General features: G+C 36.9%; 1 protein-coding gene across 1 annotated transcript in view; it reads right to left on the bottom strand.

Moving 5' to 3' along the window:
- LOC148841250 (uncharacterized) overlaps nucleotides 1-18,238 on the bottom strand; it is a 47,277-nt gene that overhangs the window by 2,090 nt on the left and 26,949 nt on the right. The window lies entirely within an intron of this gene.

Here is an 18,238-nt window from a genome sequence, read left to right on the forward strand (position 1 = left end):
CAGCCACTACTTCCTCCATTGTCTCCTTAAATGCAACCCTTGACACAGCCCACAGAATGACATCTGTTTGAAGATTAGTTATGACCTAGTGGATAGCAACTGACACATTTATTATTAACCATAAAAACCCAACAAATTCTTTTTGACCTTACAGGGCTCTCATTCTTACTCTCCTTTGTGTTTTCTGCTCTCCCAAAAAGACCATAAATAAATCATTTGTCAGTGTCATATATTTGTTTTTTCTTTTATTTTACATATTGATCCAGACCAGTAACAATTACATAGCTTAATCTTTATTGAATCAGATCAGAATGATGATAGACGTAGGTTCAGAGACTTTGTAACTCTTACAGAAGGTCGCAATAATACAAAATAGTTATTAAAATGTGTCCTTTTAAAATCATTCTATTTTTAGACCACAAAGATCCCCTGCCTACCAGAATGAATGAATGTTTCCCATAAATCAAAGGCAATCATGCATGCTGAATAACATCATACATGTCTGATACAAGCATTCCATCAAATAAGCTGTACAATCAAATACAAACTGTAGGAAAACAGAATGTACAGTAGAATGTAACCACACACTGATCCTTATGCAAGTAGGGATGTACTGTACATTTCAAGTACAGTCGGTCTGTTTTGACAATTGAGAAGAGTCACAGAATCATAAGATTATGAAACGGTAACCCTCAAATAAGTTGAAGCTGGTAGGCGTGCATGTTGTTTGGAACTACAACACGTAATCAAAACTAGACGAAAACATCCAATCTGGACAATGAACCAACATTCCAAAGAACCTTGTCCTTGGTTTTCTGCTCCAGGCCGAAGAATAAGAGGATTTCAGGGTGTCCTGCTATTACAGCTTTTGAGAGGTTATTGTCGTTCTCCTGCTTTTCCATTTGTTTATGAGGGCCTACACAAAGATGTGCACAATAGACTTTATGGAAAATCAAACAATAAATACCAGGAAAATAAGAACCTCTTCAAAATTGTTGATAGATTAATAAAGCGTGTATCATTGATCCACTAACAAGAAAATGAAAACATCCTACATATTTCTGAGACTGAAGCCATTATTTTTGAAGTGCTTTGAGTAGTAGTGTTTTATCTTTATTACATACTTCAGGATTATTCTTGCATTTTGGGTTTTGTCCATCATCACCCTGCCTACTTCTCACAGTATGGGATAGACTATCTTAATTTAGTATTTGATTTTAGTATATTGAGGTGTAATTGTGTGTCTTATCATAACCTTAGTACCTCACACTGATGTTTTTGTGAGCAGACTGAACTCTAGAAGAACCAGAAGTTTTACTACATCAGAATACTTCTCTCAGCATGGGATTCCTTAGATCTATCTTGTGCATTTAAACTGATCCAGGTTTAACTAAGACGCTGTCCTTAAGTAAGAAAGACAAAACAGCAGCATGAAAAGAATAGCTTCCTATGGCTGGGTTTGTACTGGATGTTGGATACTAATGAAAACACCTTATTTTAGAGGCATGCAGATGTTTTTTTTTCCAACTTTAGGTTTGTAATAGAAAAACAAGAATGAAGCATGCTTGATTGTTTGGTGCAAGTTAATAAACACCTGTCTTTACAAAATGAGGAATGACTTGGGCTCTCTTTGTGTTACAGTAAAGTCTATCATGTGTAACATAAAATGAACAAACAAATGTAGTTTAGTTTCAGCTGCAGTCAAGCGTTTATCATCAGACCCGCAGGAATATGCAATTTCAACCTATGGGGCAGAACATCTCCATAATGCCATGACTCTATAACACAAAGCAAAAGTAAAACTAAACCAAACAGCGTCTTGTCTCCCATTGTCTAAAGACCAGGATAAGCAGACCCAAAAAGGACAGATACCTATCTCAAGTCAAAGTACCCAGGAAAGAGTTGGCTGGTGAAAGACAAGACATTCCAATGGGGATTTACTGATGCTGGATAAAATTGTAGACTAATCTGATTCCAGTATGACACATTCTTCCTTTGGAACTATATCTAGTTTCAATGAACTCATTGAGCACTGCTTTCTCTTAATAAAGTTGCTTTGTGTTTCTTTGAAGTACAGCATCTTTTATTTTTTATGAAACTCTCCTATTTTACTTAAAGCATGCAAATGTTTACTCATCTGTTTATTAACAAGTCCCAAAAGTGTGAATATTTAGGGTCTTATTTAAATGTGTAAATGTTTTCTGTTTTATAATTCATGAACAGCACCTGCAGCAGAAAATTTATATTCATTGATTTAATATTCTTAAAATGCTTAAACTAGCTTCAAAATTCACCTGTTGCTGAAATAAAACCAAACACATATACTTTGGGATTTAACAACTTCCCATGATCTGAAACTCAGCTTATTGTGTTTGGGAAACAAAAATCACAAGTTAACTTTCTTACGTTACCCTAATCATAGAGAAGGAGTATGAGAAAATTAATCAAAAATTATAACAGAAACATATATATTAATCAACAAAAACATATTTAAAATATTTTAGCATTGCCTCCTCACAGGGCTGAGGCTGGGTTAAATTTCTGGGGTGCTATCTTCTTGGAGTTTTTATGTTTTCACCATGTTTGTATAGGTTTACTCCAGGTGCTCCGGTTTCCTTCCCCAGTTCAAAAACGTGCTGATAAGTTGAGTTGCTTTTGTAAAATTGGCCCTGATGTAAGAGTGTGTGTGTGTTTGTGTCTGTTTGAACCCAATGATAGCTGGGCTGGGCTCCAGGTCACCGTGACCCTGAGCTGGATAAAGCGGATATTGAAAGTGATGGTAATTGTGATATCCAAAGTTACCTATGTTAACAGATGCTATTACAGTATCTTTAAAATCACTGTCCTGTTAATTGGAATAAGATCCTTGATTGGACTAAAAGTATTTGGTAAAACAAAATATATGCTATTTACTTGATTAACACATTTAAATCAGGCATAAATTGAAGATTAAGCTCATCAATGTTCTCTAAGATGAGTACTTAGATTTCTGGGTTTTGTTCAAATAGACCTCTAATTCACAGCAATGCAGTTAAGACCATGGGTTTTTGAGGTATGTTTTCTTGAAGGATTCTTGGAGGTATGTAGACATTAGGCAGGTCCATTACCTCTGGGTCTTTACAACCTGTAGTAAAATAATTACAGTGTGTAAAAACATTTAAATGGTTTAGGAGTCTATAACCTTCTCCTTAGGGGAGGCAGAGGTGAGACAAGTTCATTGCTCTGTTTCTGAATCATACCATAGAAACAAATAACAAATAGTGTTCAAAAGTGTGATTTGGACTCAGTATAGTGAATGTTTAGGGAGCACTTCAAAATTGCAAGCCTACCAAAGATGCCTGAAATACTGAGGGGCAAAGAAATAAGAAAACATACTGCCGAGAAACTTCACCCCTCACTGGCTATGGTATTAGCAAGGTGAGATGGTGAAACTGAAGGGTGTCTCAAAGTGACTGTTGATTAAACAAGAACATATATTTTATTAATGGTTACCTTCTCAGGTAAGCAATCCTCTGATTACTTGCTGAATACTTTGATGCAGAATATGTGTGAATCCCACAGACATTCATCACAAAAGATTAATTCATGCAAATTTTGTGTGTCAGCAGAAGAAAAGTTCAAAGAATGTGGTGGACTAGCTATGAATTGCATAGAAAACCCAGCTAAGTATTTTCTGTTTTTAGAGTCTGATGACTGAGTGAAGGTATTTTGTTAAGAAAATACAAATGATTCTGAACAAATACATTTTCTCTACAGTCTATCGTCTTTACAGGCAGGGAGTAGAAAACACACAAATCGCTGAGAACTTCAATTATGAATGTTTGGTAGTATGTAGGACATGGTTAGGCATGTCTGCATGAACAGGCTGTTGTCACATTCCTTTGCCTAACTACTGGCATTTCTAAGTGTTGCTTAGGGAAAAAAACAGCCTTGTGGCTGTAACTGATCTTAAACTATGGTCAACACCTGACAGACAACACCGTATTGTAGAAGTGACTTCAGTCTTGCCTATTTTAGATGAAGAATGTGGGAACTGTGTTGCTTTCAGCATAGCCACAAGCTGAATGTAAGGCCTTTATCAGCTGCCAGACTACAACCCATAACACAGGAGTAAACGTCCAGATAATGAACTTCTACCACAGGAAATTGAAAACATTTTTATCTGTGCAATGGAACAAGCACTGAAATATTCTCAAAGTTAAAAATTGAAAAAGAGAGACTCCAAAAACAAACATACAGTATGTTACAATCCAAATACTGGGTGACCAATTTCACCCTCTCTGCTTGAGTGGAGACCCAAATAATCAAGATGAACAAGGAATACAAAATTTTCCTTTTGCTATCAAAGCCTTCACTGGAATGTGTGTGTCTAGGATAGGAAAGATATCTTCTCACAGTGTGGAATCTCAAAGAAATGCAGGTCACAGTAGGCAGGCTGAGGATACTCCAACTAACAGTTTTGCACACAGTCCTGGTGCAGCTATGCCAGTTCTGAGTCACTGCTGGGCTTTTCTAGACTAGTACTCTTACCATTGATCTGTACACTGCAAGCCCAACCACAGCTCACTAGGATTAGCCACACCCCAGAATTAATTGCACTGAAAATGTTTTTGGAGTGTTACTCATAGAAAATTTGGTTTAACCTGCTTGGCCGAGGGACAACCTCCTGGCCACAGGATGAGGAAGCTTTCAGCCTCATACTTTCAGTCAGCTAAGCAAGTTACCTCAAACTACTGAACAGCATGTTAGGTAGCATCTGAAATGCATTTTGAACTGCCGATGAATGCTTCTCTTTAAGAATTAAAAACATTAAAAGGATATTTTTAGGGCTGTCCTTAATCTTAATTGATCTTGACATCATCTCCTCACAAACTAGACTGTACTATACATAACTTTACAGACTAAATAAACTATACTATATAGACTCCAAAAAAAAACTTGAAATACTTTACATAAGTCCCTTCTCTCTTTTGCATTCGTCTTTTGCAGATATAGCAGCAGCATAGATGCGACAAAGATCGGGAGGCAAGATACTTTTACACAGGAGACTGGAAGGGAGCAAGATAAGGATATGACTTTCTCCTGAACTTCTGTTCAAAATGTCATGTTATTACTACTATGTATACAGTACATGTTATTACTACTACTAATAATAATTTCCATTTTTATGTACAATCTTGGGCAGCACTGTGGTGCAACAGTTAGATGGTGGTACAACTTACAGTCCAAAGACAAACTGGTAGGTTAATTGGCTTCTGGCAAAATACACCCTGGTGTAAGTGTGTCTCTTCCCTACAATGGACTGGTATCTGTGAGTGCCCTGCCATGGACTGGTGTCCTATTCAGGGTGTACCCTGCCTTGCTCCCATTGCTTCTTGGGATAGGCTCTGGCTCTCCCGCATATAATGGATGGATTATATATAGTCCTTTCTTCCATGTGTGTTGATGATGGCCTGAATCTGAGCATAATAGTGTTGGAAAAAAGAGCACGTATCAAAAAATGAGACACATTTCTGTATTTGTCCCAGTGAATGAGACAGATGTTAGCATTCTAGGATTTACTGAAGTCATTTTCCAGTCCTCTGATCTGTTTATTTTATATTTTGAGTCTTTTCTAGAGAATCTAAACTTTGGGGATTTTACCATAGAATAAATTGTAAAAAGTGAAAAAATTACAATTAGAACCTTACTGTATTTCAAAACTATATCAAATTTCAATAACCATAAGGGACTGATGGAAAGGAGGGTGTCTATACACAGATATTATATGGTATAAGATATCTTATAGTCTTGAACATTTAAACATTGTTTTGCTGTAAATCAAATGATTATTGCACATCTATAAATACAATTAGTAAAATTTAAGTATTTATCAGGCAGATGTACAATGGGCTTTATGTGATAAAGGACATTACCATATAAAATATTTTTAATTTTACTGACAGGCCCCTAATTTGAAAATTAGAATACACTTAATACTTTGTACTTTTAATTCTTACCATCAGAACCTGCTAAAAAATGTTTTGGAACATCAGCAAGATATACTAAAGTGTCATTAAGCACCATGTTGGTATTTACAGCTCAAACCTCAAAGATCTCAGAAGCTGCAGATTATAATGATAACAACTGCCCACTGACAAGTAATTACTTTTGTGTGAGGACACGGTGACCTCTCAACAGCTGTGCATCCTGTTTCTGCAGGAGGTGTGCAGCTCTTGGAGCGCCTCACTACATTCATGCAGAAAAAAGAGAATTCTGGTTTTGACATCAGTTCAACATCACCGCTACAATAATCCCAGTAAGAGGCAGTCCATCAGTCATACTGCCTTCTGCATATCTCTCACATTTGCTAAAATAATAGATAGTCATTTACTGCATACCCTCTTTAGTAAAGAGTGTTCTTGGTGTGCTTTTTCTCTACAAGGCAAAGTGTTGCTGCTTCCCTTAAAACAAAATTCTTCTATTGGTGCAAGAGCAATATACTACATGCTGTATGAATAAAAATATTTACAGTTTCTAATGCCTGGGGCTCATTTTATCTCTTGTCTTTTATATTACTTGGCAGGCATCTGCCACATCACTGCCTGACATGCAAAAGCCAAAAAAATCCTGACAGGTTTGGGTAATGCTCTTTTGTGAGATGACTAAAAACGTAAACACAAAGTGTATCACAGAAAATAATCCATTAAAACATTGTCTGAAAAAAAGATTCTGGGTAGGTTTGTAGAAGAAAATGAATGTAGATTAGGGGTTGATGGGTATTATTCATTTGTATCAAAATACAATGTTACCATTAGTACAGTGACAGCAGTAAAAAAACAAAAGTCTGTATTTATTTTTATTTTGATTATGCATATTTGTGTTTATGGCAATGTGTATAATTTACAGAATTCTGGAAATAAATCCAAAATCTGAGCTGAGCTGGCAAAATAATAACTCTTGTGTGCAGTGAGTATGGCCATTATTTAGACATTTAAATCTGGGGGAACAGAAAATGTCCACTGGGGAAATTAAACTGTCTCTTCAGAATTATTGCACCTCTCAAGTTTTGGGGTTTTAGGGTAGTCCAGCTTTTCTTTGCAGGGACTTGCTCTGTCTGGGAATGTGGAGAAAGACTGCACTGAACCTTAGAACACACTGCCCACTCTTCGCAGTCATTATGAGCCCTCTAATTAGGACTTAATGACCTTCCAGTTAGCTCTGCTGAAGAAGGTCGACTAAGATCAAGGAACCTGAGCAGGAAGGAGACACTTCTTTCTTCCCAGGAGTCTTCTGTTAATAATGTGTATACAGGCCATGTGTGGTCAGGAAGTACCCACCAATGAAACAGAGATTAAACACTTAACTGCTTAAACCCTCTGAATGTTTTATCTGGGGAATATTACCTTATTGTTGATGGAAAAAGCCTTCAAAGTCTACACCATTGAGCCATTGAAGGCACTTATCCCATGTGTTCAATTGGTTTACAGGGACTTTATTCCTCTAGGAAATGAGTTAATCTCTTTCCAGCATATGCTGTTCAATTAGAATGACTACTTTTTATTTAATCTTCATCCACCCATTTACTAGTTTTAAATGTTCTGCTAATATATTCATAGGCTTGTGAGTCATTAGATTCAAAAATTGGTTCTGGCACAGTAAAATGAACTATCTAACGGGCAAGATGGGCAAAACAATCTCCACTTGTTTGAAACATTTTTATGTTCTCAGGCTCTAATGGAAATAATAGCATTTGTTGCACTTTATTGCTTGAGTATATGCTTGCTTAAAAGAGTCCTACTTCAGTCTAGGGTCACACTATACAGTAATCAGTAATCAGGCTTTTGTACATTTGAGATTTCATTGCAGAGTCAATGAAAGCACCCCGATATTAATTTCTAGTAATATCAGAGTAAGTATTTAGTAATGCCTGGGAACTAATCAAGTAGGCCTCCGCATAGAAGAGCCTGAGAAACTCATTCACTATTGCAGGTTTATTACCAGATTTATAATAGAGAAGTGTAATTACTGTGTACAGTAAAAATTTAAATTAGAGGCTGGGCTTTCCTGTACACTTTGCCTCCTAGTCTTTGTGGTCAAATATGTGCAGGTGTGCATTTAACTTTTTATGGAAACAGTGAAGAACAAAGCAAATGTTTTTCTCTTTAAGCTTCACTGAAGAAAGCTACCTACTGTTGTTTGCTTTCCTGTATATTTTGTTATTCCACCCATGACCTTCAAGGTCAAAGGTAATCAGGGTTCCCACAATGCAATCTTGCACATTCTGATCTCTGAAGTTATCCATGGTTTGGCCAGAATGCCATCTGCATGAAGGAACCAAAGGACAATTACGGATTTCAGTATTCTGCTCAAATTCTCATGAATGTGATAAGACAATGGAATTTAAAGGGATCTAGAAAATGTGGTATAATTTACCTTGGTGAGGAAATGTCTACCTGACTACAGTATAAGATGAAGGCTGACAAGACCATTCTTACTCGTGAGGTTTGAGCCAGTTAGATTCTCCAAGGGTAACGATAGGATGGAGGGAATGGTTTAAAAAAAGATGCGCACAAAGGAAGTTTTATATTTATGTGTAAGACTGCAGAAGTGGGTGAGATTAGAAATTTGACCTCCTCCTGAACTGCTGTTTAAAAATTACATGGCGTGTTAAAGTGTTCCCTTGAAACCAGACCTGACGAAATGCATAGATATGAGGCACTAATCCCACCTTCTGTTGGATATGCTTTTTTATAATCTCTAAATGAACACATCATTTTTTTAACTCTCTCCTGCCACAAATGGTGTGGGTGAGGAGGGAGCCTGATGTACGTTTCTGGTATCAGGCACTAACAGCTAAATAAGGGGACTGATTTCAAGGACAGCAGTAGACTTCTGTTGACACAGTCAACATGGAGACACGTGGATAACAGCTTGCACATGCAAGCACTCCACTAGTGGTCTGAGTCTTCTTCATGCAAGCAAACTGTGACCAAATAACGGTGGATCGATTGCAATGACAATACCTTTTAATAACACAACAGGTTCTCCACACAAAACCTATTGCTGGGCAATCGCTGAAAAATATTGGAGAAATCAGATTTTTCAAAAATAATGCGATCTGTGTGTGTTTTTATAATATTGTAAATGCATGTGTGTCCAGTAAATATTTTACCATTCTTTGATTGCTCAATGGGAACATTCATAAGCTTTGTTATTTGCAGAGTGTCTTATCATTCAGCTTAACATCTCAGTATGGGTCAGTTAGTTTAGGCAACAGCTGTTTCTGATACGGCCAGATATGCCAGTACAAGGTTAAGGATAGTATTCTTTCAGTGACCATGCTTTTACTTCTAAATTACCACTAGAACCCTGACATCTGTATTCCAGAGCTGCCAAATCCTGTCATTTTATGTGATAATGTGAACTTGTGTGTGAACTTTGGAAGCAAATTAAACAGAATATCCCTGGTTTAACAACCTAGTACGAGCAGCTAAAAATATTTTAGTAAGAAGCTGCTACTTCACACAGACCAGGTTATGTTGCTACGGATGATCAACACATTATTTGGGGGGTGCCTTTTTATTTCCTAGGCTGAGATAGTGGAGAGTAGGATATCTAATTTTTCTGCTGTCTTTCTGCTCTGATAAAGCATCTCTTATTTATTTCTGCCTGGCCACGGTGTTATCCTATGGGAGAACCAATGACTTTTCCAGTAGCTTCAAGTAATACTATGTGGGGGGTGGGCTCTAGAAACGTTCTTGGGGGGAGTAACAAGCACCTCAAGGGGGGTCTAACCCTCCTGGCCATCCCACTGGAGCTGGGCCTAATTTCACATGTCCCATCCACCACGATCATTAATTGAGTCTGTTGGGATCAGTCCTAGCTGCCAAAATTCTTCAGCCAACTTTTTGGCTTTGAATTACAGTACCACATATCAAGGAATCCTGCTAATGTCCTGGAAATATCTTGGTGTCCTGCTCAAGGTCCAATATTAACTTTTAACTTCTCAACCTTTTTTTGCCCTGTGTGCTAAAATATATATAGCACAGAGCACATCACAGTTGGGACTGACTGGTAAAGATGGCAAAGGTGCTTAAAAAAGCAATGAACACTGACAGCTGTAAAGCAGTCAGAAGAGAAAGCCATATTGCAATCCTTTCTGCCTCACAACTGAGTCTAATATACAGTATGACAATTGCTTTGCCTATTGCAATCAGGTCATCATCTTGCCTGCTCTAAATTCCCTGCTGTAAAAATAGAGTGAAAAAGGTGTAAGGATTGTTCCTTACAGAGAAATCATCAGTCAGTGATTGATGTTCCACAACACATTAAACACACAAAGCTGGCCCAGCTCTTTCATGAACCCCAGCCAGCAATAGGTGGGTCTGAGAATCTAAGATCTCTGGTAATTGTGATTATATGAAAGTAAAGAACCGTTTACAACACTTACTTATTTCCATAAACAAAATTCTAGTTCAGTGAAATCGTATTTCCAGTCCTATCCTAATTCCTAATTATTCAACATTTTTAAATATATAAGTATATTTAAAACATGCTTGACTTGCAAATTCAGTTCTTTAAATGGAAATCAACCTTTATTCACTTTGTGAGATACTGCCTAGGTAAGTGGTGCAGCAGTACAGAGCTCTGAAAATGTTAAGAATAAACAAATAGCGTTGAACAGAGTACAAGATGAGAGAACAATTTAAAATATGTGCTGTAGTAATCAGTTGAACTGGAATTACTGTAAAGGAACAGAAGTTCAGTTGTATAGAAAGATATATTCATTACTTAAAGAAAGGCTTTTTGACTGATGGCATTTTTTGAGACCTGTGACAGCAGATTCAGTGTAAAGTTAAAAGTAATGGTTTAAATAGTGTGAAATTGTGTTATTTTCGGTTGTTTCTCAGACACTGTGATACTGAAATCTAATCCCACTTTAAAGTCAGACTGTGTGCTCCACTACTAATAAAGTATGTGCATGTCAGTATAAACACATTTGATTCACACCACAATGCTTTTAATTAGTAAAGTAATGACATTTTCTTCAATGTGTGGAAAGATTTTAGATATACAGTATATATATATAACATTAATTCTTAGCCAATATTATATACTGTACATTCTCTAATCCTGTCATTGAGTATTGTGACAGTGCTTTAATATCTTTTACACTGAAACACAGATAATCCATAATGAAACATACTGTACTGTATGTACTGCAGTACAACAAACATGAGTACTGCAGTGTCCTGCTGCATTCATGAAATTTTATTTTGTTCTATATTTGCTATAGTCTGTTATCAGCTGTGAAATAAAAGGAAACCCATTTTATTTTTTATTCATTTCCTTTTTTACAGTATGTATAAAAATCATAATCAGTCTTAATTTTTTATTATCTACAATGCCCCAGTTTGGAATAGTCAGCTGTTAATCGTCCACAGTCTTGGATGACCTGGGAAATCTAAAGACTATTCTCAAACTTCCTCTGCAAATACTTCCATTCAGGCTTTTCACTCTGTGATTACATACTGAACATCAGGCAGAAACTATTTTGAGCCTCAATGAACAGTATTCTTTTAACATTTTCAGTCCTACAGAGACCTGATAAATCAGAGCAATCTCTGACGTAGAAAGTGAGACTAGTCTAGACTGAGCCTTTTACTTTTCAAAAACACATGCTTCTTTGTCTCTTCCTTTATTTGACTAAACAAGTCAATTGAGAGCAAATTCTAATTTATAATGAAGAGCACGAGACTCATTTATACAGAGCATTAACAGAAGCAATCTGAGTGAAGTCCCTTGGTAGTTGCTAGCCTGTCCCATTTACCAGGACAGCAGTTCAGATGCAGGGCCCAATAACGCGTACCTCTCATGATGGAACTTGACCAAATCAGCACATCTTCTAGGACCTCAAATGGTAAGTAGCTCAGCCCAGGTAGTATTCAGTGTTCTCTCAGCTTGCTGATACGTTTCCTTTCTGAGCTATAAGGGATCTGAACTATTACTAGTAATACTGTATATTTGGAAGACAGTTGTATCCAAAGCACCCGTTTATACAGCTGGAGCAATAACCGGAGCAAGTCAGGTGAAATACCTTGCTCATGGGTACAATAGCGGTACTGCATGTCAACCAGGAGTTTGAACCCATAATCTTCCACACCCAGAACCCCAACTGCACCACACGGCTACCCACTGACCAACACTGCCTCTCCTTTGAAGCAAGAGTTTCATCTTACTGCATGAATTGAAAATATAATATTCTAATAAGGAAATTATAAAGCAATGGGGTGTACAGAAATAATGTGGCTTTTCTTCGAAACCACCTGTTTCCGCTGGGTGTCAGGACACCTCAGCACACATTAAATCCCTCCCACCTATAAAACTGCAGCACAGAAATAGCAGACATTAGCAGAGCAGAGCATAGAGCCTGGTTTTCCAGACTGAGCCAGTGGAAAATACTATAATTAAGGCACAAAAAACAGTCCTACCGTTGTTTCACCTTGAAGTCCATAACTGAAGTCAGAACTAACTTGTGCTAAATTGTATAATATTCACCACGTAATCTCATTTATGAGTGCAAACTAAAAGTTAAGGGCTTACATTTCTTGTTTTATAACATACAAGATGTTACAATTTTAAAACAATACCAATAATCATCAATACCAAAACACCATTTAAAAAAGATAACAGGAATTTATTGACATTTTTATTTGGTAGATACTACTGAGCAGCAAAAAGCTTTCCTATCAATATACAAAATCGATTACCTACTGTAGGTAAATACTGCAGGTGAAAACAAACGATTCATAACTTTAATATAAATAAACTGAACAAGTTAATCAAAGAAAAGATTTTTACACTAAACATCTGGCAGCAATTTCCTTCATTATTAAAATTGAATCTATCTAGTTACTCTCTTGAGGATATTGGAATCAAATTGTTATTCCCTCAGCAAAAAACAAGTGTTGCAAAAATGACATTCCTCTCCTCAAGGAGACAAATATAAATCTGAAATACCAGACAAAATAGTATCTCTTAAATCAGTTTATCTGGCTATTGCCGTACAATTATTTCATTGTACAAATAAGTGATAAATATTAGGAGGAAGAAGAATTTAAATGATGATTATGAATAAAACCTACTGTACAAAATAAGATAGGAAAATAATGGAATTAATTCCTCTTAAATGGTACAACACTTCATGCTGAATTGCTGTATACTAAAATCGCTGTAGGGGAGTGCAGAGAAGAAACAGGATAACATGAGATTTGTTTCCCATAGTTCCCTGCCTGGTGATGTTTTGCCGTGATTCTTTTCAGAGCAGTGGTGGCAGTGGCTCTGTGTCTTATTCACCTTCAGCAGACCTTGGCACTCTGTCCAGCTGTGAAGGTGTACCGTCTTTTGCATTGGAGCCTCCGAGATCACTAGTACCCACCCTTGTCAGAATTCCGAGTTCTATACCCCAGCCTTCCTTGTAACCAACCGGATACCATCAGCTGCCAATCCCATCATTTATTGTACTTTTAATAAACTATTCAGATTCTCATCCTAACTCTTAAAGCAAACCTAAGCAAACTGTTTCATAAGAGACCATTGGAATATATGAGCAATGTCCAAAACCATCCAACGGTGCAGTAAACTCTTTGATAAAACTCAGGCCCTATGCATCATTGTATTAGACGTCTCTGGTGATATGGTTTCAGCATGCCTTTTATAGTCTGAATTATCACAGAAGACAAATGAATTGTAAATGCCACTCAAAACATGTTTGAATGCTGCTATATAAACCTAAAATGACAGCAAAAATTCTGCACAATCTCCTTATTTTAGTCATTAGAATCCATACTAATCTATTTTGTAAATGTTGACAATCAATACAAATTCTTTTCAACAACTTAAGTGCTCAAGCTAGAATCTCTGTTATGGAATATACTTTAGTTTCAGGTTCCCAAGTACCAAGTAAGCTATAAATCAGCTTCCAAAAGAGACTCTGTAAAACATTAAACTGCAGAACACCCAGATCAAACTTCTGTCCTATAAAAGCTTGAGTTCATGTTACTTGACATTAAGAATAATCCTTTTGTATTGAGCTCTGTCTGGCTCTGAAAGGGTGTGGATTATCCTATTGCTGCTGTTTGAGAACCAATTGCTGCTACTCCCACCCAGGGGAGTAGTTTCTTAAACAGCCTTTTTCTTTTTCTTGGTGACTCTTATCCTGTCTGTGAATCTGGGCATTTTACTGGTAAAATAAATTGCTTCTAAAAAAACAGTCTGATTACTAGCTCGGCAGACTTACATTCCTCAGTTTCCCAGTCAAATCCAATGAGGTGTCTGCCATTTTCAGTGATATTTGAGAATGAATTGGTCCATTATGGTCATGTGAATGAAATAGCTTTACAATGCTAGTCCTTAAACATCAAAGTGTGCTCTTATTGGAAAATAATATACTGAAAGCAGGGCCTAATTATCCAGTTTATGAGCTGTTGAGTCTCATCAATTACCCTCGTCACTGGGATCACAGGGTGTTTGTGTTCAGTTACTGGCTTGTGAGCCATCACAGAACCAGGTGGTAGAAGTGCAAGGGACTTTGTTGTCATGATCACTTTTCTTTACTTTTCTTCTTTTAATATGTAGTAAAATATAATTTCTTCTTTTGCATGAACTGTTTTTTTATTTAATTAATATTCTTCAGTTTCTTACTTTGCTCACATCCAGTTGCCTGTTTTTTGGTGGTGCTTTCATTTTGGCAGATGACCTTTTAAAGATTAGATCAAAGATCATACAAAAACAGACATGCTCAACTCTGCCAGTACAAAAGTGCAAGCTGTTAAGACATGGCTCTGCACACATTCAGGGCTTCAGAGACCTGAGTGGTTAGACAGTAGTTTGTAGTTCATTGTACACAATAGCTACCTGTATATTGTGGAAGAAGCATCTTTACAGTGGAATATGTGTCTAATGTTTGTACTCAAGAAATCATTTTAAAATTATCAAGAATATTTTAAGTAAATAAACCATGTTATTGCTATAGTTTCAACATTCACCAAATCATGAGAGACAACAAGACATTGATTATTTATTGTTATTGATGTCTAAAACTTCTAACAAAGGGCAATTTATTATTGTGAAACAGGCCCACAATACAGTGTGAATTGTTTGTAATCAAAATCCATTTGCACTAGTTATCCATTGCAATAAAACATGAATTTACTCAAAATTCTGAGACGTGAGACGTAAAAAATAACATTTAAGGTGGTCTCATTTGGCAGTAAGATCTGCATGTTTCAAATAAAGCAGCTGAAAACACTTTGATTAATTTTGCTCATAAGAAACACAGAAGTACAAGAACTTTTGTTTTTGTACAGTAATAGAATATACTAAGTGAACTGAGTTTTGCAGTTTTAAAACATTCTATCTTAAACTATATTATTTCACTAGGAATGACAACGCCCAAGATCATTGGCTTAACCCGCTTGGCTGAGGGCCGACCTCCTGGCCATAGGACGAGGAGGCCAGGACCCCCCACAAGGTAACCAAGGGGCAGCTGCAGAGGTGGAGCTGGGGTGGAAGTGGGATGCAGAAGTCGCACGCGAGGGAGATTAGGAAATCATGTTGGTATTTATAATGTTTGGTGGAGGAAGGATGACGGGAGCAATTTCTAATTACTGACAGCTGAGTACGATTGAGCTTGGTTGTTTTCATCCCTCCCGAACTTTCATAATAAACTCCATTTAATACAACAATTTTTTTTTTCTGCTTTGAAACCAGTTTACAAGCTTCTGTGAGTCACCCAGCACTGTGAAGTGGGTATAACAAACCAGTTACTTGCCTGCACTGTAAGTTATTATATGGAATGCTCCTAATGATTCATTACACAAAAAATAACTTTATAAAAGGTCCTTTGAATGAGTACATAAGTACATAGTATAAAACACATAGAGGCAGTTGCATCTGGGGAAGATGACATGTTCCAATGTACAGGTAATTGGATTCTTGAAGACCAAGAACACAGCTCAAATGTATATTTAATATGTACTTAGAATGACTGATGGTAAATGGGAAAAAAACACTAAGATTAGCTTACTACCTTCATGAGTATCTCCAGAAACACTCTGGTTGCAATGTGACACCATGAGAGAATTAGAATTATTATGGTGCAAAGAATAATTTCTTGGCCAACCCAAGCTCACAGACAGGCAGCTCTACAACTGAGAGAATATACTACAGTACCTTTACCACCTGCAGTTGGAAACTTAATTATTTTTACCATGATGCCTGACATCTAGGAGCACATGTTTAAATCTTCTGCTGACAGTTCACCAAATGTCTGGGGGTTTTTCTAAGTGTGTTGATTGATTTTGTAATGAAAGTACCTTTATTGAGCAATAACCCAGTATCTCTGTCTTAAACATATACAGTCAAACAGAAGAATAGCTCATAAAACCTAACATACCTAATATCTTTAAATCACCCACACCTTTAAAATAGCTGCCCTATTTTTCAGGTTTCTTTGGTGAGAGGCATTAAAAAGACTACAAAAGAGTATTGGAACCAACAGGATTTGTTACATTCTTAATGCCTCTCAGTACATAAGCTTTTACAGTAATTGTAACTCTTTCAGGCAGAATATCTCAGATACGATATACAATTTCCTTTATGTCAAATGTCAGCATTCAACCAATAGGGCACTATGTTTTGTGGAAAGTATAAATGTGTTAATTCTATGTACCGTAGGATATTCAATAATAAAGATTTATATTTGAAAGTTAAAGTTTTCATGAGTGTACCCTCGTTTAACTTTTCATTGCTATGAACAAACAGGATATCAGCTAACGTTAACCTGAAATGTACAAAAGTGCTTATATAAAACACTATTTAATAACAGCAGTCAGAGGTACTTCCCGCAACCATCAATAGTTTGTCATCCTGCAAAACACCTACCGTAGATTGCCAGGACAAAATCAAAAGTGCAATTCATATAACTCACACCCAGTTGACTTCTGAACATGTGTATTTTTGTCTTCTGTAGAGCAGACGTCTGCCTGGAGCCAAGTTACATCTTATTCTTAAGAGTGCCTTTGAGTTCAGTTGGAAATACTGAGCTTCTTTTAAATGTTTAATGAATCTGCAAAATTTTCTTTTCCGCTTTTTAATGTGAAACACTATAATATTTTATAGTTTGTATATTACCTTTGTGCAGTGTACTTGTGTCACCTCGTTGAAACCTGACTTTTGAAAGCCCTTTGAAGATTTGATACCAAGAACAATCAATAGGTGTGAAATGAATGTGTTTCACTGTATTTGTAACAAATGGTGGCACAGTGGTTAGCAATGCTGGCTTGCAGCCCTGGGCACCTGAGTTCATTTCTGGGGTGGTATATGTTTGGAATTTATTTGTTCTCCCTGTGTTTGCATGGGTTTCCTCCATGTGTTCCACTTTCCTCTCACAGACCATACTGGTAGGTTATTTGGCTCCTGGGAAAGTTGAAAATGGTGTGAGTGTGTTTGTGTCCTGTGATGGACTGGTGTCCTATCCAGGGTGTATCCTGCCTTGCAACCATTGGCTGCTGGGATAGGCTTGAGCTCCCCCGAGAATCTGTACTGGATCAAGCCATTAAAAGACGTGTGGACGGATGGAAAGTCTATAATTCCCAATTACAAACAGGACAGAGCACACTTTCCCAGTAGTTGTTGAAATACTTTTTGACAGACAACGTACAGTACACTGTATTTAAGAAGTGGTGAATTTGTTCACTGATGAAAAGAATAATTTGCCAGGCTGTCTCTCCATTCCATTTGCATTCTTCTGTATTGATCGGGAACGCAAGTTTCTCACCCGGAACCTGTAGAACCTTTTTTCAATACATTGGATCGGTCATCCTAAATCACGTTCCTAAAGATTGGAAACACTTTGTTATTGCACATGTTTAAAGGATTGCTAAATTAAATCAGCATGAGCACCAATCAGAATTTTATACTTCAATTCAAGCTTGGGATTAAACATTTTGCTAATGCAGACTATTATTTTCCAGGCGATATTTTCAGTACAGCACTGTTACCAAACCTTGGTAGCACCTACACCTTAAGGTACTGCACTGTTTGCATTATGTCCTGTCTTGGCTGTATTATAACGTCTATTTATTGTCCGTGTCCGTTTGTCATTTGTGCCTATTTTTTTCCCTTTCTCTACTGTTACTGGGTATAGCTGAACGAGTAAGCATTCCAATACACTTGTTGTATATGGCAAACAAAA

Source organism: Atractosteus spatula, chromosome 1 (genome assembly GCF_055471065.1).
Source record: "Atractosteus spatula isolate fAtrSpa1 chromosome 1, fAtrSpa1.hap1, whole genome shotgun sequence".
In the NCBI taxonomy this organism is placed as follows: domain Eukaryota; kingdom Metazoa; phylum Chordata; class Actinopteri; order Semionotiformes; family Lepisosteidae; genus Atractosteus; species Atractosteus spatula.